Here is a 22402-nt window from a genome sequence, read left to right as displayed (position 1 = left end):
ACACTGGCGAGCAGATTGATGCCGTATTCCTGGACTTCAGGAAGGCATTTGATACGGTTCCGCACTTACGTTTAGTGAAAAAAATACGAGCTTACGGAATATCGGACCAGGTTTGTGATTGGATTCAGGATTTCCTAGAAGAAAGAACACAACATGTCATTCTTAACGGTTCAAAATCTGCAGATGTAGAGGTAATTTCGGGAGTACCGCAAGGAAGCGTGATAGGACCTTTATTGTTTACAATATACATAAATGACTTAGTTGACAACATGGGTAGCTCCGTGAGGCTATTTGCAGATGACACGGTTGTCTACAAGAAAGTAGCAACATCAGAAGACTCGTACGTACTCCAGGAAGACCTGCAGAGGATTAATGCATGGTGCGACAGCTGGCAGCTTTCCCTAAACGTAGATAAATGTAATATAATGCGCATACATAGGGGCAGAAATCCATTCCAGTACGATTATGCCATAGGTGGTAAATCATTGGAAGCGGTAACGACCGTAAAATACTTAGGAGTTACTATCCGGAGCGATCTGAAGTGGAATGATCACATAAAACAAATAGTGGGAAAAGCAGGCGCCAGGTTGAGATTCATAGGAAGAATTCTAAGAAAATGTGACTCATCGACGAAAGAAGTAGCTTACAAAACGCTTGTTCGTCCGATTCTTGAGTATTGCTCATCAGTATGGGACCCTTACCAGGTTGGATTAATAGAAGAGATAGACATGATCCAGCGAAAAGCAGCGCGATTCGTCATGGGGACATTTAGTCAGCGCGAGAGCGTTACAGAGATGCTGAACAAGCTCCAGTGGCGGACACTTCAAGAAAGGCGTTACGCAATACGGAGAGGTTTATTATCGAAATTACGAGAGAGCACATTCCGGGAAGAGATGGGCAACATATTACTACCGCCCACATATATCTCGCGTAATGATCACAACGATAAGATCCGAGAAATTAGAGCAAATACGGAGACTTACAAGCAGTCGTTCTTCCCACGCACAATTCGTGAATGGAACAGGGAAGGGGGGATCAGATAGTGGTACAATAAGTACCCTCCGCCACACACCGTAAGGTGGCTCGCGGAGTATAGATGTAGATGTAGATGTAGAATTAAAACATGTTTGGGAAATCTTGTGTAAAGTAAACAAATCCTTTAAATTAAAGGGAAAGTCGTGACAGCTTCTTTTCTTAAAATAAAGTTGAATTGAAGTTAACCTGAAACGCAAAGCGCTAAATTTCAGTAGGGTGTAGTTCTTGTAGCATGACTTGGGTGAAACACCGCAATAAAGAGACTAAATAAAACTAGTCTAGGAAAATTATCAGTATAAGAATTACAACTGGAGCCCTAGTTTAGTATCAGAATATATATAAAAAAACTAACTGAAAATGTTAAACCAAAGGATAAATATTTTTCAAGCTACATGAAGCGATTTAAGAACTACACATCGTACAAAGCTAATGAACATGAGTAACTACGTCTACATCAGTTGACCTAAAATATAAACCACCAGTCACTGACCTGAAGCGCAACTTAATGTTCAGTGCCTGCATAGCCACTGCACCTCGTAGAACTAGTGTTTAAAAGATGTTAATGCTAACTGCTATAGCCCTGCGGCCAAACTATAAACCGTTCAGTTCATAATTAATGTAATACAAAGACAGATTATACCATAGTCTCATATCACCCATGATTCCGGAGGAAAAAAAAAAACAGCTGGATGTGTATGCCGTGCTACTTAGACCATAGCTCTTCGCCTTGGCTGCTTTTAAATGCGCTTCCATGCGACTACCCGAGGATTCAACAGCTTTATTTAAATTTATTAATGAAAGTATTTTTCCCCATGTCGCCATCAGATATTATTATCCTCTCTTCTCCATTTTTAAAGGAAAATACAAACAACTTACAGGTTGGTTGTTGTCAAACTTTCGCTACTTGAGTGAGTGTGGACGAAAAATTATTTACCGTATGGGTATCCAATTTTATAGGAATGATGTTCAGCCTGTGAGCTGCAGGATTTCCGTTTTTGTTGGTGTTAGAACCATGAACTGCCGTTAGGCGCTGCTTCTGGTACAGCGAAGTAGGACAGAAACACAAGAACCAGAGTGCATTATATCTGCAGACAATCAAGGTGAGTCTGACAGGATGAGCAGGGATTTAGTCGTAAAGCTGCTTCGTCAGAAAAGCGGCAGCAGTGATGCGGTTCTCTGGATTATCGACGTGACAAGAAAATATGGAGAGGTCCTCTTTCCGCACCGCGGTTGGAGAATATGGCTCGGAAGTTCGAAATGCCAATGGTTCCCAACCGCGTGGCCACGAACGTCATCAGGTCTGAACCCGTACAATTTCAGGCTATGGGGTTACGTGAAGACAGAGTTTATCAACAGGTCACTAATACATGTTGAAGGCTGAAGATGAGTATAAGCGGGGGAGATGGTCAGCATCCCATATGATATGTTTCGGACTGCAGTAGAACAACCTCTACTTCAGATGGTCGTCACACTGGACAGTTAAAAAATTTTACCGTTCCGTGTGAAAACTAAAATGTGTTTCTTCCAGTGGTTTATACGTTATTTATCTTCCACATGTCTTTACCAATATTTCGACAAAGTTTCATTGTCCTACGATCACTACTTTTTCATTGGGGCCCTCTCACGTAGCGAAGTTTAATTATAACCACAGTATATGTAACTCTACCATTATAAAATAGACTCATATGGACAATTCTTGCCCGCATCTCGTGGTCGTGCGGTAGCATTCTCGCTTCCCACGCCCGGGTTCCCGGGTTCGATTCCCGGCGGGGTCAGAGATTTTCTCTGCCTCGTGATGGCTGGGTGTTGTGTGCTGTCCTTAGGTTAGTTAGGTTTAAGTAGTTCTAAGTTCTAGGGGACTGATGACCATAGATGTTAAGTCCCATAGTGCTCAGAGCCATTTGAACCATTTTTGAATTTTTGGACAATTCTTTGGTTGAGCGACTTTTTGTCTTATAATGTATTATCCTATTATTCACTGGGAACATAGGTCATAACGCTCCCTCCAATCATATAGCGTCTTCCCCAGATGCGCCTTATGTATCCTAGAAGTCCATTTAATCGGCCACCATGTTTTTACCAGATTTCTCTATTATTATTTGAAACTTACTCGCCATTTATACTCATAGTCGCCTCACCTCTCCCATCCTGGACATAGGTTTGGAAGAATAAATTTTTCAGATATACATACTTGTACTACAGTTTAACTTTCTTACAACGACATCGGTTACGACGACGACTCGGCTATAACGTCGCGATATTAGACGTAAGAAACGTACTTATCATCCTTACTTAAGACAAGTGTATACAAATGTACATCGTATATAACGTTAACATCCTTACTTAATGCGACAAGTGTATACGAATGTACCCTGTATATAACGTTATTTTCAGCCTAAATTAGCAACGAGATTTTCCAACAATCAGTGTGCTGTAGAAATCTGCAATTGTAATACGGAAAGCTGGTAAATTCTTCTTTCTCGCGTTCCGTCATTAATAGGTGTAGCATAGAGTCCTCTCCCCATTGTTAACCTAGAGCATTCATACCACAGGAGTGGTGACATTCACAGAACTAGTCAACCGTACACATGGTGTCAGTTTCCTTTACAATGTGTTACGAACTGCGCGCGTTTTAGAATAACATTCCCAGAAAAAGAAAAGTTTTAAAGGTGAAAGGAAAAGCGAAAATGATTCATTAAATCGAGAATGATGCTAACAAGGTGGACGTGTGTCGCCATTTTGGCCTCGTAAATTCCACAGTCCATACGAATGGAAGGACAAGGATTAAAACTGCTACTACATTTGAACAAAATGGATCTAAAACTAAAAAGTTACGAAAAGTTGAAGGGAACGACGTGGATGAAGCGCAGCTTTTGTGGTTAACGCTACAGAGAAGCAGAAGTATACCCACTAGCGAACCTCTCTTTGTGGTGAAAGCAGAAGAACTAATCAAGAAATTAAAAGATGAGGAATTTGTGTGCACCAGTGGCTGGATTGACAGATGAAGATCGTCATGGAATTGCCTTTGGCAAAGTGAAAACTGAAACAATCCAATCACGTGGCCTATTTTCGTGAAGGATACACAGACTGTGACATCTCTAATGCAAACGTAACTGGCATTTATCTGCAATTAACACCTGACAAAATTCTGAAATTTAGAAGATAAAATTGCTCGATTGGTACTTCAAAAAATTCTAGGTGTTTTAAGCACATAAAAAATCTGTTAGTGTACTACAATGCTAAAAGAAATCCTGGACGACTCAGAAATCTTTGAAGCTAAAGTAAGGCTTTGGGTTCGGGAGCTTGGAAATCTGAAAAGGAAGAAACTTGTTCTACTTGACAACTGTTCAGTACATCCCGCACTCTCTTGTTTGGAGAATATTAAGGTTGTTTTTCTTCCTGCAAATACGACAAATTTGTTGCAACCCATTGACCAAGGAGTAATCAAGAGTCCAAAATGCCACTATCGTAAGCTTATGTTACTGAAAGTGATACAATGCATTGAGATAAATCAGGATTATTCTAATACACTGATGAATGCGATCAGATGCGTTACCAAGGCATGGAGCTGAGTCACAGCCCAAATAATCAAGATTTCCGTCTTGTGGGAATCACAGCTTAAGGAATGAATGTCGCAGAAACTGAAGACACGTTCGATAACAGTCGTGATCAGACGCTATCTGCATTGCTGCCACAATGTAATTGTGAATCTCTTAATCAGTGTGAGTATGAAATGAATGCAACTACAGGTTATGACCCTGGTGCAGTTTGAGGACATACTGAAGACGAAATTGCAAATGTACTGCAGAATTACGGCCTCAGTGACCATGAACTGAACGAGGGAGATGAAGAAGGGAAAGAAGAAAGAAATAGTGACGCTTTAGAAACCATTTGTACTATCAACATGTTCTATGAAGCTATAGAAGGGAAAAAGTGTAATTGCAAATGAAATAACGAAAATTGAACGTAATATTAAAAAAGCGTATCGGGCAAATAGGGAGCAGAGCACTCCTAAGTATATTGTGTACATGTAAACTTAAGAGTGAGTACTGAATGTAAAATAAAATGAGGCTAAATAAATTTATTCTTTTCCGTTTGCCACCACAGTAGACTGAAAATACGATTCTCAGTTACAAAGTCACTCGTTTATAACAACATAATTTTCACGTCTTTTGAATGTCGTTACAGCCAGGTTCCACTGTATTTTCCGCTATTACTTTCGTTATAACCGAAGTTAGTAAAATAAAGTCATGGTTTTGTGATTATATACCCTAGCCTGTAGTACTAGAGCAGGACCATAGCTGGTAAGTTTCTCTGTTCGACAAAAGTCTGCTGTGTCGGCCGTATTTACTACCTTTCCTGCAAAACTACGCGCTGGCGTTGTAAAAGCTCCTGTTGATATTACAGGGCCCGGTTCTAAAAAACATTTCCGTACGTTGGAAATAACGGTTCCGCAGCCGCTAGCTGATGACCTCCTTGTCGGCAGCAGCAATCCGCGTCCACTTACACGCCAGCGGACATTTCCAGGGGCGCCCTAACCACCGTCGCCTGTATTGAGTCATTAACCAGTAATAGCGCGACGCTACGCACTAACTACGTCGTGTCACGAAAGCCGCCTAACGTTTCGCGTGGCGGGATCGTGCTCTCGTGGATTCGCGGTTTCCACAGCCTTCCCAAGTAGAGTCTGATGTTACACGCGACGATACGTGTAAATCAGAGTAGCATCGGCACGTCTAATGCGGATACAGTTAACATCCAGTCTGGCAACAATACTTCTTTTTCAACGACTCTACAGTAACAGATGAAACGAACATCTGTAGGTGTTACTTCTTGATCCACTTTCGTGACATATTGTAAGATGGCAAGAACTATGCCCCTTACATGAAGTCATTAAATATCACGTAACTCACGTTGAGCGAACAGTAGGGCTGAACAAAAATAGGGTATAGGGTATAGTATGGACGTATTGAAATAATTAATGTCAGGTGATGGTTTTAAAGTAATTCACACGACATGAAAACTTTGTGGAAACGCGTCGATTTACTGGAGGCTAGTTTATCCCAGGGAAGTACTCAGAATTGACGGTGGCCGCCGGGGGAGCGACTAAAGGAAGCGACAATAGGCAGCTTAGGGCGGCTCAAGCTCTGAGAAAGCGGTAACGGGGCACGGCCTCCAGCTGCCTTAAGATAAGTGACAGTGAGTGGGTGGTTAACCCCGACCCCATCCTGGTGTACCGGGAAGCAGACGGAGAACTTGTATGCCTCTTGATAAATGTCAGTCGTCCCGTTTTCAGTGAAACATGCGAGAAAGCCGCGCAAAGCTATGGTGGAGCGGTCAACAGAGGTCAAAATATGCGTGTTCGTGACTATAGCAACTTCACGCTGAATTCACGGTCCCCAGAGTCTGAAGTAAATCAGGTGAAGAGCGACAGAGTGAAATACGCCAGCCTCTGATGGGAACGTAGGACCAAGGAATCTGAAGTACTCTCCTGGGAGTCAGAATTCCGGAAAAATTGGTGTTTGTGCAGATGCTAACCTTGATAGGTGGCCTGGGAGGAGCTAAATAGCAGAAGTTGAGAGGAAGGGAAATTTTGTGGGAATTTGTTCACTTCCCAGAGCAGGCATTGGTCAGCGCTGGGAAGCAACGCATAATTAATGTGACTTGCGCTGCAATTGTCGTAAGTGATTTTGCTGGAGGGGAACCGAGGCGAAGAGCAGACTGGGAGAAGTCTCCGTAGAAGGCTTTTGTTCCCCCCTGCTTGCCTAGAGTGTGGACATGGCGTTCTTTACTCAGTTTGCCTGAGAAAGAGTGAGCATCTCTGCAGTTTAGGACTTAGCAAATGGAACGATTGAGCTTGGAGATAGGAAGTTTTGGTTCAGCTATATACTGAGCAAGATAGCTAGGAGTGAACAGATGAGCGCAGCCGTGCAGCACCACGAGGTCAAGCACAACGACACCGCTTCGCCACGCTGAGTTCGGTTATATTGCGCCCACTCCGGCCACTGATTAATTTGTTGGATCACGTCGGCAATGTTTCCACGGGGGTTTCATAGGCCATGTGTTGTGGAATTCTTCTCGCACTTCGCATTATGCCTGTTTCGGTCGATAGAAATTACTTTTGATTTATCGCGCTTTGCTCCACGCAAACGCAATTTATTACCACTGCCTGTTAGGAGAGTCATGTAATGTGATGATTGAAGGTCGTGAGTTAAAATAAATCTGTGCTAATCGACTGTATCTGTTTTCAATCAAGTAGTTGAAATTCCAAGTCACTTTCGTAATTAATTTTATGTTCAACATTTGCATCTGGTGTTCAATAGCTGAAATAACATGAATGTGCACCCCTTTTTAATTAAAAGGGATCAATTCTGAATCAATTAATGTCAACACTGCCACCGCAGTTCAATCAGGAGGCCTTATTACTTTCTGTGCGTTATCCGACTTTGTGGCAGGTTTGCACTCTCTGTTGATCTGTTAGTCAATTACCTTGGGTGAACACACACCAAAACCAGATAAGTGATGGGTGGGGTGTTACAATATTTCTTACTGTTGCACTGTAACGAAACGTCTGGAAATATCAAACTGAAATACTGGTACGTCTCTGTAAGAACCGTTTCGTATTTGGCTGGGTTTTCCTTCTTACTGTGTCACATATTATCACCTCTGAGTCTCGGACCACTTCTTAACCCAGGTGGAGACAACGCAGTGGAATTTATTTCAACCATAGTTAAAGTTATGGTGTAAAAGGCGTGTATTCTGCTCAGTTTAAAAAAGGTTTATGTATGTATTACCATCGATTGCTAATTGATTTGACTTGTTTAGCACTTAATTACGTATTAGGTGTCCAACGTACCGGTATGTTTCCCATGATGCTGTAAAGACATTTCCATACGCCTCATAGTTACAGTATTTTTGCCACATGTTTGACCACGTCCCGTGTTATAGTGCCAAATTCATCCACAACAGCACTGTGAAGACCTTCGTTTGTAGTATAACGACATGAATATACAAGCGTGTTAATGACTCCCTGTAACGAATTGAGAGATGTGGTGAGGTCAGGACTCCCATTTCAAGGGAGCTGGTGTTACTGATGAACTGCCACCTATCCTGTTGTGGAAAGTCTTCATTGAGAAACTCGCGCACTGCAAGAATGCAGTAAGAGGTGCTACGTTTAACTGCAACCACACGCGTTCTGTGACGCCCCTTTCCTCAGGCTGAGATACTACTCATGTTTGTATGTAACACGTGTAAATAATTTCTACCACTCGCAGTCCCTTAACAAAAGTACGGTCCAGGCAGATGTTGTAATGCCATCGTTACCCGTATCATTACGTCAGGCGGTTTCCTCCCTAACTCAACCGTACAATGCAGATTTTCTTTGGTCCAAACGACAGTGTTTCTAACACGTGAGCTGCGATAAATGGCACATCTTAAAAATTAATGTTGGCACGGTTCACAGGATTTGGGAACTGAGTTAGGAAAGCACGGTATGCTATAACTAGCTCATTCTGGTCTGTATTCGATAACTCTTTTGCAAACATCAGTCAAAAACGTCTGACGTTAAAACCTTTCTCCACGTGATCCCACTGTATGGTCCTCGGTATATCAAGTTTCGAAGCACGTTTACATGTCGACTTCATAGAGAATATTCCACTGAAGCAGTGATTCCGGTACATACAGGGTGATTATAATTAAAGGTAAACTTTTAAAACGCTGTACAAATAACACCACTGGCCAGAATGACGTCAAATTGCAACGGAATATTATCGGAGAAGGAGGAAAACGTATGGCAGAAGAAAAAATAGTGTGAAAATTGATAAATAGATGGCTCTGTATGTGTCAGAATACGTAAATGAAAAAGAACAACCATCATGCGCACGACCCATTGAAGTTGGTATAAACACACCGGGTACACGACTTTTTCTCCTTTTGTGTTTGCGACGTTCTCTATGACTGTCTCAATGCAGGATTGCGCTCTGCTTATAAACATTACAAGAATGATGACTGTGCACACGTCGCTCTGCGGAAGTTCCGGACACTGAAGGGTTTAATAAAAGTCGTTGGTCCGATGACTAACCGTGGGTCTGGAGAAAAGGATTCGAAAATTCGAAAAGACAGTTCTTTTCGTATGCAACCTGGTAGAGGGAGGAAACGAATTGATTCGACGTCAGTGGAAGCAGTGGCCACAGCAATGCAGAAGGAAACGAGTGGTGGTGTGCAAACGTGCAGTGCATGGAGAACTGCCGGAACGTTGGACATACCTGTGAGCACAGTGCGTAAGATCCTACGAAACATCCTTCTTTGCTATCCTTTCGGAATTACTCAAGTGCACAAGTTGATTTCTGTTGACCTGCCAGCACGAGTGACCTTTGCTTTAGAATTTCTTGCTCGCATGGAAGTGGGCAATGATTGGCCGTAGAAGATTTTCTGTACATACGAAGCCTATTTATATCTGACAGGGTATGTCAACACACTGAACTGTCGAATAAGGGCAACGAAAAATCCAGATGCAAATCAAACAGTACAACTTTATCCTTAAAGGGTCACTGTGTGGTGTGGGTTTACGACATCATTTGTCATAGGGCCATATTTTTTCGAAGAGACAGGTGTATCCAGTCCTGTTACCTGTACCGCCACTGGTAAGCGCTATGAGTGTCTTTTGCCTAACCACGACATTCCAGCTCTCCAACAGCGTAAACGTGCAGATGAGATCATTTTTATGCAAAATGGCGCACCGTTAAGCAGCTGCTGAAGCGCCATTTCAGAAATGCTAGAACTATTAGCCGCTATGTCCCTACAGCCTGACCGTCCCAATCACCTGAACTTAATCCGTGTTACTTCTGGCTGTGAGGCTGTCTGAAAGATGTTGTGTTCAGTGTTCCGATTGCTGCATTGAAGGCACGCATTGTGCAACACATTCTGAACGTGACCACGGAAACACTTAGATCAGTTGCGAGACATGCTGTTTCTCGATTTCAACTAGCTGCAGAAAACGGCGGACAGCCAGTCACACGGCAATTAATAATCCGATTTGTTTTGAGTGATGTTTCACTCGGTTGTCCTTAACATCTTGATACAATACAATTTTCTGTTAATGAGATTTATTTATTTATTTATTTATTTTTCATGCTAGGAACTTCGGAGGCGAAGTTAATGTACTCGGGGTGATCGCAGACTTGTGGGAACACGCACACACTTAAGCTCCGAAGTGCAATGAGAATGGTTTTTTTAGAGTTCTGCTTCTTGACTGTGCACTTGCTCAGAGCGTCTTGAAGGATCCCCGTGGCCGCCAGTCCACACAAAGGACGCCCCCGGAACGTGGTTAAGGGGATGTGGCTCGCAGCTTCTTGCGCGTGAGTCAGCGATTCTTAAAATGACACTCGAAATCAGTTCTCTTAGAGCCACGTGAGCATCCCTTCTACAGACAATGGAGGCTGCTTTCGACAGGCGCCTTTCTTTCGGCAGCAATAGCTTACACACACGTTGATCCAAGGTCACTGTTTGATTACTTAAAGTCCCTCTTCTGCGGAAAGAGTAGAACTAATCCTCCCAAAAATTCTGAAAAGAAATTTGCAGAGCGTCCAACAGGTTCTGGTGTTTTGTTGTGTTATAGTAATTTAAATGTTGAACAGTAAGGAGCTATTGCACAACGTCACCCAGCGTAAGTTTTTATTAGGAATGTGTATTGTCATATCATAATGAATTCAAGAACATATCTAGAATCAGACCCAGCCATGTAATTGTTAGTTCAGTTACGAGAGCTCCTTTCCAGCGGTGTTGAAAAATTTAATATAAATCAGTATGTAGTTTGTGTCAATCTCGACTTACATTTTCGGATTCGTTTGAGACTCCTGTATACTTATACAAGAGTCTCATAAACGTAGTAGGTTACTTCTTTACTATCATCAACTAACATCTTCAATTTATCATTAAATTGAACTAGAACATTCTTAGTCTTCAAATTACCAAATACTATTGGCATTTACTTTTTCCTTGGTGTCTGTCTTTGACTCTCACAAGGTCTACTGGTAATCGATAACTATTTATAATATGACATAGTATCCTATACAGATGTTATCTATTCCTAGTAATAACAGTAAGTGGAACTGCAATTTTTTTTAGATAAGATAGGCACATACTTTGCAACAAAGGCGTCAGTTTTTAGTCGATGCAGTTAATCCAATATTTCCCCATTGAATATCTGCAAACTACTCCAACACTTGCAAGATGCTACAAATCTATTAAAGTGGCTACGCTACGCTAGTCAGTAGTCTTCTGGAGTACTGCTGTGTATTGTGTTATGTTTATCAGATAGGACAGACGGAGGATATCGTAAAGATTCAGAATGTGTAGCTTGTTTTCTGTTTTCGCAAAATAGTTGACAGAGTATTATAGATCTGAATAGCATGTTACTGTTTCCGTCATTAAAATTAATGTTTACCGCTTTTTGGCGGAACCATTCCATGAAATTACTCCCACCAACTTTCTTTTTCGAATGTGAAACTATTTCGTTGATTCCCACCTACATAGAGAGAAACAACCTCGCAATGAAAGAAGAGAAATGATGGCTAGCACGGAAAGGTTTAGGTGTTCATGTCCCTCTGCCAAGCACTTTAAGTATGTGAAATAATAACCGATACCAGTCAAAAAAGGTGATTTTAATTAGCACACGATCTGTTTCGAGCTTGGGTCCATTTTCAGGTCGTTTACATTCATGTATATGTTCTCATACTGAGTGTTGGAGACCACTATTTAAAACCAAATCAAATACTTTGATGATGACTAAACAGATACAAATGAGACATTTCGAAGTCCGTACACTCTGTAAACAGTAATGGAATTCAGCTACATCCACTGTGGATACAATACACTTTTAGTGTGAACTGCAGAGTAAACGTGTACACGTAGACACAGATGATATAACCTGATGTTGCACGTTGGAGCTTTCTCGAGCAATAAATTTCTTCAGATTGAGGAAAGGCAGCGTCGGAGAAGACATTGGCTATAACCTTTCCAGAAGTTGAAATAGATTTCAAATTTATTGCTGTAGAACCAAAGGCTTCCATCAGTTGCTTTCACTGTTCCTGATGGAACGTCTCATCAGCAGTAAGAAGAAGTGGCATTATTCAAACAGTTCATACATTCTTGAGAAATTTGCTGCATTGCGGTATCAGATGACCATTCAACAGATGGGGGATCAATCTGGAACTAACTATTATATTAGTAAACTCTACATTTTAGAATACCGTATGTTTTCTTCCCGTATGGCTTTTCCGTGAGATACGCTGACGGAAAAAATCGGAACAGCAAGAACGAGTGTTTCGACATAACAGAAAATTGGTGGGCGTGTTTTTTCTTCTGAAAGATATACATTCAGATTTCGCGCCAGTCGCATAAGATTGATACTAGGAGTGTTGCTATCACACGCATAACAAGAGCATTAGTTCCTCTTGAGATTGGACGTGATGAGTTGATGTTAGTCAAGAATGCGTTTACGGCGCCAGAGACGCTCTTATGAAAACCTCACTACGTTTGAAAGAGGTCGTGTAATAGGGCTTTGAGAAGCTGGATGTTCCTTCTGCGATACTGCAGAAAGACTTGGCAGAAATTTGGCCACTGTATGTGATTGCTGGCAGTGGTGGTCACGAGACTGTAAGGTCGCAAGAAGACCGGGCTCACTAACGAGAAGGATGACCATCGTGTTCAGCGGATAGCTCTGACGCACCTTACTGCATATGCAGCAGAAATGTGAAAAGCAGTTGGCACCACGGTGACACAACGGTTATAAATCGTTTATTTCAAAAACAGCTTCGAGCCAGAAACCTTGTAGCGTGCATTTCATTGATGTCGAACCACCGCCGTCTTAGACTTCGATGGCGTCAAGCGAGAGATCATTGGAGGGCACGTTATAAGGCTGTTGTGTTGCCTGACGAAAGATGGTTCTGCCTCGGTGCTAATGATGGTGGTGTGTTGCTTACAAGGAGGACAGTTGAGGACCTGCTACCAGCCTATCTGCGTACTAGACACGCTGGTCTAACACCTGGAATTACTGTTTGAGGTGCGGTTTCGTTTGACAGCAGGAGTAATCTCGTCGTTACCCCACACACCCTGACTCCAAAACTGTACGTCAGTCTAGTAATTCGATCTGTTGTGCTGGAATTCATGAACAACAACTCAGGGGGTGTTTTCCAACAGGATAATGATCGTCCACCTACAGCTGTAGGAGCAAACTGCTCTACGGAGTGTCGACACGTTGCCTTGGCACGATCGATCACCAGATCCGTCTGCAATCTAGCACACATGGGACATCAGATGACAACTCCAGCGTCTTCCACAAACAGCATTAGGCGTTCCAGCACTGTGTGACTAAACAAGCTTAGAACTCCATCCCATAAACTTACATCCGGCACATATAAAACACAATGAATGCACGTCTGTATGCTTAGATTCAAAATTCTGGTGGTTACAGTGCTTATTAATGTGCGAGCATTTCACATCTACAGAGGCTTATCTCACGGTTACTTTAACCTGTGATCTTGCAATGTTAATCACTAACATATTTTACCTAGACAAAAGTGTTTCCGGAAGGTAATTACTGTACATAAATTATTTTTTATGCTGAGATTTTTTGTCGTCGGTTTATGTCGTTCTCCTTCAGCTACCTATCATCCAATGCCATTTTATGTTCTCTCTGTGGCTATCGTTCTGGGAGGTCCTTCAAGTTTACAATCTGATGAGAACTACGGGTATACATTCCTCAGCTATTCCAGTTTCCCACTTTTTTAAGCTTTAACCGTCTTTAGCTGTATTTCCTTACGGAGTATACAGAAGGATGGTTATCATCGCGTAATGTTCCAGTACATTCATTTGAGACAGACAATTATTTTAATGGTTGTATGAACTAAACAATTCCACTGACGAATGTAAAACTTCTATTTATTTATTTATTTAGTTTTCGCGGTATTGTTACCAAGATGACGGAATTAAAACATCCCAAAATCCCTGCAGCAGGCCATACTGAGCGAGGTGGTGCAGTAGTTAGAACCTGCTCATTTGGGACTGCCGGGGCTCTCTTCTTCGCTCTGCCATTCAGATTTAACTGAATTGGTTAAGAATAGTGACGGGATGGTTCCTTGTAGAAGAATATAGCCAACAGCCCCATCCTTTGGCCATCCGAGCCTGTACTTTGCCTCCAATGACGACGGCATCGGCGACTCACTGAACATACTTTTGATCGCATGCAGTGAACTGCACCATTCTTGTCCTTCTAACATTAGTTAGCTGTTTCGAGCTGACTAAACTAATCTGACTAACAAAAGTAACCAAATAAAAAAATCAACAACAAATAAGAGAGAGAGCGCAGCTGTCTCCTGTAAGTGAGGAAGCAGCAACTTACTTTTTAGTAGCAATTTTCTTCGTAATTACCTTGATAAAATTTAGCTGATGTAAGCATGAATACGGTTCACTTCTACGGTGACAGTTTATTGACAATTAAGTATAACGATTCAGATTATATGATTTGCTTGCCTTTTGTTAATCCACACCTTGATTCGTTCACACACCCATGATGGTTCTCCTTCTTGATGGAATCTACGCAACGCAGTTAACTAATTGATGATCAAATGCCAATAAAAAATGTACACCGTAAGAAAATTCCCATCTGACACGTGGAATTCGGCTGTGGGAAACCTGGATGAAAGACCAAATTCAAATGCTGGAAAAATGCTATAAGATGCATTGCGGGACTCACACAAAGACAATCACGTAGACACTACTTTAAGAAACTGAGTATTATAACAGACCCAAACGCGTATGTTTACAGTTGCCGTGTGTATACTACAGGATACCTGAATAACTTTAGTCTTAGGACGTCAGCACACCACCAAAACACGAGAAGAAATCACGTAACTGACAAGCCATATACTAGACCTGAAAACATCCGACATAGTTATAAATTTTTTGGTGACACATATTTCAATGAACCACTTAATAATGCCCGCCCATTGCCTTCGAATACGTTCAAAAAGATAACAAAATGAGTAAAAAGTTATGTGCTTCATTCAGTGAACGCACCTGAAGAATGTTTAGTCTAGCAGATGACTCGGAGTTTTGACACTGCAGTATACAAAATTAAAAATTTAGGGTTTTATGAAGTTGCTGGCGTGAAATAGTGAGACCCTCTTCTTGTGATCTCTTTTTCTCTTTTCCGTTAACCTAACTTCGTAAGTCTCCCAGACTGAGGCATATTAATGAAGAACTGGTTGAGCGACGATTTGTTAGACTTCGTCGATTGGTGAATGGCATAGCCTTTCTTCCGATACATCTGTGCCTGGCTCACCACTAGATCTGATTTGTTGTCTCGCCCGAAATCTCCTCGGACAAGAACTGACATGTACATGGCGATTGTGTAGTAAAACTATATGCAACTTTCGTTACTTATGTGAGATGCATTACTCTTATGTTTTGGGTAAACAACAATTTTTGTACAAAATGCGGATTATCTTCCAAAGTCTTCCTGGTTCTTGTAAAGCTTTGTATCCGCTTTTTTCACCGTATACAACAATGTTATTGGACGCTGATTTCACTAGTACATGTGCGCCGCGGATGAGGTACTATGCAATGCAGTAGAATTTCCTTTGAACCACTTAAATCGTCGAAATCTAAATTTAAACTCCTAGAGTTTTCATAGAATTCTCTTACTCTTTATAAATTACCGAACGGACAGTGAGTGCTAGGCACTGTGAATCGAATTTATCAACCGTTTACCAAAAATAATTGCGCTCAGTATATCATATACTTCAATACACTGCAAAATATATCGCTCCTATAAAAATTGTCTCCTGTTGTATTTTGATTATGGCAATCAAAAAAGATTATTCGCAAATTTCTTTTAATCTTGAATAGTACAGTTGAAACCGGTAACACATGGAAGAATAGTAAATAATGAAATCTTAATTACTCTATGTATACTGCATAGTAGGGAGAATAAGACTGAATTTGTATGTGATTTGTGGGAATACGGGGAGCGACATTTTGGTGTACAGACCTTACATCACTAGCAGCAAATTATGGCCCCAGCTGGGCCTCGTATCGAAGCTGTAGCAGCAGGTACAGGTACGCCACTCCACGCTGATACATCTCTGTGCAAGAGGTCATCGCAGTAGCTGGTGACAGGAGCGTGTAAATCTCTTGGCAGCCCGTTACAAGGTCTTTTCAGTGGATGAAAGACCTCAGCAATATCTTCAACTTTTGTAGTCCTGTCCTTCTCAGTTGCATGAAATATTACGGTATATTAAATTGCATAAATATTACGGCATATTAAATTGCAACAGTGGCGTAATATGTAAGAAACTGTCCACGCAACGTGTAAGTACAGTTCAAAACATTACTACTTAATAGGAAATACCAACCACCAGAACTGTTTATAACCTATAGGCACAGTGACAAAAATGTAAATTAAATAGCTAACATATGTACATATTCCAGGCCACTGATGATGCCTTGCAGAAAATAAACGCGAAACGCGTATGGCACTAAAATTATGTTTTATTCAGTTGGTGTCAGACGGTCCATAAGTAAAAATCATCAATATACCGTAATATTACATGCAACTGAGGAAGACAGGACTACAAAAGTTGAAGATGTCAATACAGCTATGTCAAGCATTCCCGGTCAACGTGTACAACAGGTTCAAGAAAATACATCTGAAACTCCATAAAACGATACAGCACATAATATTCAGCAAAACATGCAAAAAGAACGATTTAAATCCAAGTTACATTAATGTAAAGGATAAAAACAGTTCTACAGTGGCACAAAAGTCGAAATAATTTGCAGAACGATATTGGTTACTACATGAAATTAAGATGCTCTATTCGAAAAAACAGCACCTAAACGTGATGCTCTATGAGACTCATCTAGAATTGGCAAAAAACGTAGGAAACACCGCAGTTTTCATAGCAGTAGTAGAAAAAACTGAAAACATATACACAGCAATGAAACATTTACAATGCAAACATAAACAGAAGATAATGAAACTAACAGTAAAAAAGACGCAAAAATACATTTACATTTTTAATGTGAAACCACATGAACACCAACACACATTCCATCCACGCTTAGTTAACCTAACAGACAGAACTACACGAAAATGAAAAAATGCTCTTGGAAAAAGGTTTGAAACACTGCACCAATAGCAAAGTGAACCATCATTACATAGAAAATCTCGTAGTAGAAACTGAACACATCCGTACACGTGAGGAACAACAAACTAATCGTGAAATAAACATAGGACTGACAAGAGAACTAGTAAAAGAAGAAATAAAAGGCATAATAAAACAAACACAGCAGACACACAATAGGACAACCAAACAGAAGCAGCCACTATGAAAAGGTTAAAACAAAAGTTAACAAACGATAACATATTAATAACAAGAGCAGACAAGGGAAATGTAACAGTACTCATGGATAAAGAGCAATACATCACAAAAACCAAGGAATACATAAACACCAATGCCATACAAAAACTGAAGTCAGATCCAACTACACGATTCCAGGCAAATGCGAAACGAACACTGAAAAACATTGAACACACACTCACAGTCAGAGATACTACTTAACACAGAAAAACCACAAGCACCAACACTCCACAGTCAACCGAAAGTACGTAAAGACGGAATGCCAGTGAGAGCTGTGGTCAACTTCAAGAAAGCCCCAACATACCGCATAGCCAAACCCCTCCAAAAGTTAGTTACAAAACACTATAAAGTAGAAAACAACAGAACAGTGATAAACACAGGAAACCTAATAGAAAACATACAGAACATACAGGTACCACACACAGCATCACTGATTTCATTCGATATAGAAAATATGTATACCTCCATCCCTATCACAGAAACAATAGAAATCATAGAACGAAATCTCTCATACCACAGCATCATCACCACAGACGCAATAAAGGAAATAACAGATATGCTCAGATTGACAACTGAACAAAACTACGTTCAGTTTGAGAAAGAATATTATCTACAAACTGATAGACTGCCCATGGGATCCCCAATATCAGCAAAACTAGCAAACATTTTCATCAGTCACCTAGAAAACCAGATATTTGAAAAGATAACCACAAATGAAAGTTTCAAAATCATATATTGGTACAGATACGTGGATGACATCATTTGTCTGGTAGATTAGCCAAGTGAAAAAATAGATGAACTCCATTCAAAAATAAACAAAGCTCATCGGAACACAAAATTCACACTTGAAAAAGAAAAAGAAAATCAAATAAATTTTCTTGACATTACAATTAAAAAAGAAAATGGCAAACATACATTTAACATCTTTAGAAAACCAACAGCCACAGACACAATAATACATTCCACATCCAACCACCCTCACAGCCAGAAACTTGCAGCACTAAGACACATGTTACATAGATTAAACAGAATCCCACTCAGCAAGAGAAACTATGAACAAGAAATGAGTACAGTCATATAAATAGCTAGGAACAACGGGTATGACGCACATGTGGTACACAGGCTCAATCGAAAAATAAAAACACAAATACAAAACAAACACAACATTTCCAGAATACAAATGAACTCACAAGCTGAAAACTTACAAACACACTCAACAAGCACACACAATGACAACACGACACAGAAAAGAACTAGATGGTACACCATGACCTACACACATAAACTAACACACACAGTTGCAAACATCCTAAAGAGACAGGGCTTCAGATTAGCCTATAAGCCTGGGCAAACCCTCCAATCACTCCTAAGCCAGCCAGCTACCAAGAGGGACAAATTCCAGCAATCAGGAATATATAAACTTGAATGTCAAAGTTGTGATCCAGTATATATAGGCATGACATGCAGGAATTTTGAAACAAGATACAAAGAACATATCAGATGTTCGAAGTATGAAACAAACCATTCCACATTTGCAGAGCACTATAACCATCATCCTACAAACATGGAGCAAGAAATGAAAATAATGAGAATAAGCAACCATGACAAACATCTTATACAAATGCAAGAAAACTTCCACATCCAGAAAGCCATAGCAGAAAACAAACATGTGATAAATGAACAAACACACATCAGCACAGGCTCCCTACTACACTTAGTAAAGGAAATAACATAAAACAAAAACACTCTTCCCCACACCATCTGGACACACACACACACACACACACACACACACACACGCATACACGAACAGACCAGATACTTCAATAGTTACACTCCTAGGGATGGCAATAACATTCGATCTTTGGCAAAAACATTTGACAGTCGGCAACAGAAACGAAAACATTGCATTAAAACAAGCGTTCAGTTCACAGTGCTATGGAATGTGGGGAAAAAACCGCAAATTGGCATTCATAAGAAGAAGAACAACACTTAAATTGCAACAGGAGCGTAACATGTAAGAAATTGCCCACGCAACCTGTAAGTATAGTTCAAAACATTACTACTTAATAGGAAATACCAACCTCCAGAACTGTTCATAACCTATAGGCACAATGACAAAAATGTAAATTAAATAGCTAACATATGTACATACTCCAGGCCACTGATGATGCCTTGCAGAAAATAAAGGCGAAACGCGTATGGCACTAAAATTGTGTTTTATTCAGTTGCTGTCAGACGGTCCATAAGTAAAAATCATCAATACACCGTAACCTCAGCAATATGTTGGCCAGAGCGACAATTGTACGTCATCTGCATCACTTTATGTGATAACATTACAGACATCGTGCAATCTTGCGTTATTGTCGAAAATAACTAATAGAGACCTCGAAAATAGGTCACAGCCAGCGGTCGTACCGTATTCATCTCCGGACGAACATTGCAACGTACTTCGCAACGACACAGGCACTGCAATATCTTTATCCGTCGATACCGGTCAAGCGTCTTTCAGTTAAAATGTCTCCCATGTACGGTAGTACACATAATGAATGTTAGAGTGTAGGTTTTAGACACATGGTTGACCACATACGGAAATTTGTGTCTGATTGTGAGGCGTGCTCGTGAAGGCGACCGCTGACGATAAGCAGTAATGCAGTTTGGTACCATTGTCTGGCACATACAGTCGTCATTCCATTATACAGCTGACGGTGATCCATATCCGCCATACCTCATACATTTCATGTCCCTCATAATGGCTGTAGTCTGTTCCTTCGAATATACATGCACATCCGAAGGAACATGGAATTATACTTCTCAACAACATAGACACTGGTATATCTTATTTATCAGTCGATACCGGGCAAGCTACTTTTAATTGAAATGTCTACCCTGTACGGAAACATACATAATGAGTATATGAATGCAGATTGTAGGCGTATGCTTAACGATGTATGGACGTTTGGGTCTGACTGTGAGCTGTGCTCGGATAGCGTATTGTTTAGGTGAACGACTGCGGGAATCGGAAAACGCCGGTTCGAGACCTGGTTCGGCACAAAATTTCCTGAAACGATCCTGTTGCGAGGAAAACCTCTTTTGTTTTAATGGTTGCCACCCACACCCGCGTATGATATCCGTGGCACTCTCTCCTATTTGGCAATAATACAAAAGGAGCTGTCATTCTTCGATAATTGCCGATGTCCTCCTTTCTATCAGACGCACGTTCCACATCGTGCAGCAGTACTACAGACGAGGGCGGACAAGCGTAGTCTAACCATACTCTTTCGTCAACTTGTTGCATCTTCTGAAGTCTTATGCTGATTACGTAAGAATGATGAGATTCCATCAAGTAGTCGTTCTGAAGATATTTCACCACAAATGTTAATGTTTGTTACCTGCTGATAAATTTAGTATGACGGTACTTTGCTCCTATTGACATAGATTCTAGAGAAATCATTTGTTTGGCGTATCCGCTTACTTCGGACTCGGACTCGGCTGTGAGAACGTGTAAAAACTTGCAACAGCCGAAGACGACAACTGGACCGATCGTAGAAATATTGTGCATAAAATGGAAACAAGAACTTGGGTCAATACCCGCTCGCACACCGTTAATCAATTATGCCTAGAAAAGTTTAGAGATTAAACCATTTAATGTCAGAAACTGAATATATTATGTGTACAAAACGAGCTCATAGCCATACATTTATCTAAGTCCCCTGCGGTTTGAAAATATTCTTCGGTACTGTTGGGTTCATTTCTTTAACCACAGCTGTAGTACAGCCCGAATGGGTTTTGTTTCATATTAGGATGGCGCATAAGTTCGTAGCGTTTTTGTTTTGCGTGTTGTTATCACGGTTGCTATGCGTTTATTTATCGATTGTCATTTCTTATTTGTAGTTTACTGCTACTATTTGAGTTTACATGTTGTCACTTTGTCATATGGAGGTAGGCCGGCCGCGGTGGCCGAGCGGTTCTAGGCACCTCAGTCCGGAACCTTGTGACTGCTACGGTTGCAGGTTCGAATCCTGCCTCGGGCATGGCTGTGTGTGATGTCCTCAGGTTAGTTAGGTTTAAGTAGTTCTAAGTTCTAGGGGACTGATGACCTCAGATGTTAAGTCCCATAGTGCTCAGAGCCATTTTTGAGGTCAAACAAAGCAGCAACTCCCTTCACAAAGACCTGCGCTCATCCACAAAAGATAATGTTATGCATCTGGTGGAACAGCAACGGTGTGATGTACTACGAATTCCGTACTTGCTGTATAACCATCAATGCTGACATTTCTTGTCAGCAACTGAGACGTGTTGCAGACGAAATCTAAGAACAAAAAATGGTTCAAATGACTCTGAGCACTTTGGGACTTAACATCTGTTGTCATCAGCCCACTAGAACTTAGAACTACTTAAACCTAACCAACCTAACGACATCGCACACATCTATGCCCGAGGCAGGATTCGAACCTGAGACCGTGGCAGTCGCGCGGTTCCGGACTGAGCGCCTAGAACCTCGAGACCACCGCGGCCGTCATATAAGAACAACCAATAAGAAGACTAAGTAAAGTGATGCTACTTCACGATAACGCTCACCCATTTGGTTTGATTGACAATAAAATACTATACGGAACGAGGGTTGGGAAGTCATTCCGCTGTCACCGTATTCACCTGACCTTGCGCCCGCTGCGTTTCACGTTTTCCGCTCTCTATCGAACAACCTTGAAGGAACTTACTTTAGCTTGCCGCTGTGGCAGAGCGGTTGTAGGTGCTTCAGTCCAGAACCACGCTGCTGTTACTGTTGTCGCTGGTTCGAATCCTGCCACGGTCTAGGATGTGTGTGATGTCCTTAGGTTAGTTAGGTTTTAGTAGTTCTAAGTCTAGGGGACTGATGTCCTCAGATGTTAAGTCGCATAGTGCTTAGAGCCATTTGAACCATTTGAACTTACTTTCCGGATGACAGT

The sequence above is a fragment of the Schistocerca cancellata genome, chromosome 8 (assembly GCF_023864275.1).
Source record: "Schistocerca cancellata isolate TAMUIC-IGC-003103 chromosome 8, iqSchCanc2.1, whole genome shotgun sequence".
NCBI classification, from domain to species: domain Eukaryota; kingdom Metazoa; phylum Arthropoda; class Insecta; order Orthoptera; family Acrididae; genus Schistocerca; species Schistocerca cancellata.
The sequence above is the reverse complement of the archived record's forward strand: the minus strand, read 5'-3'. Positions refer to the sequence as shown.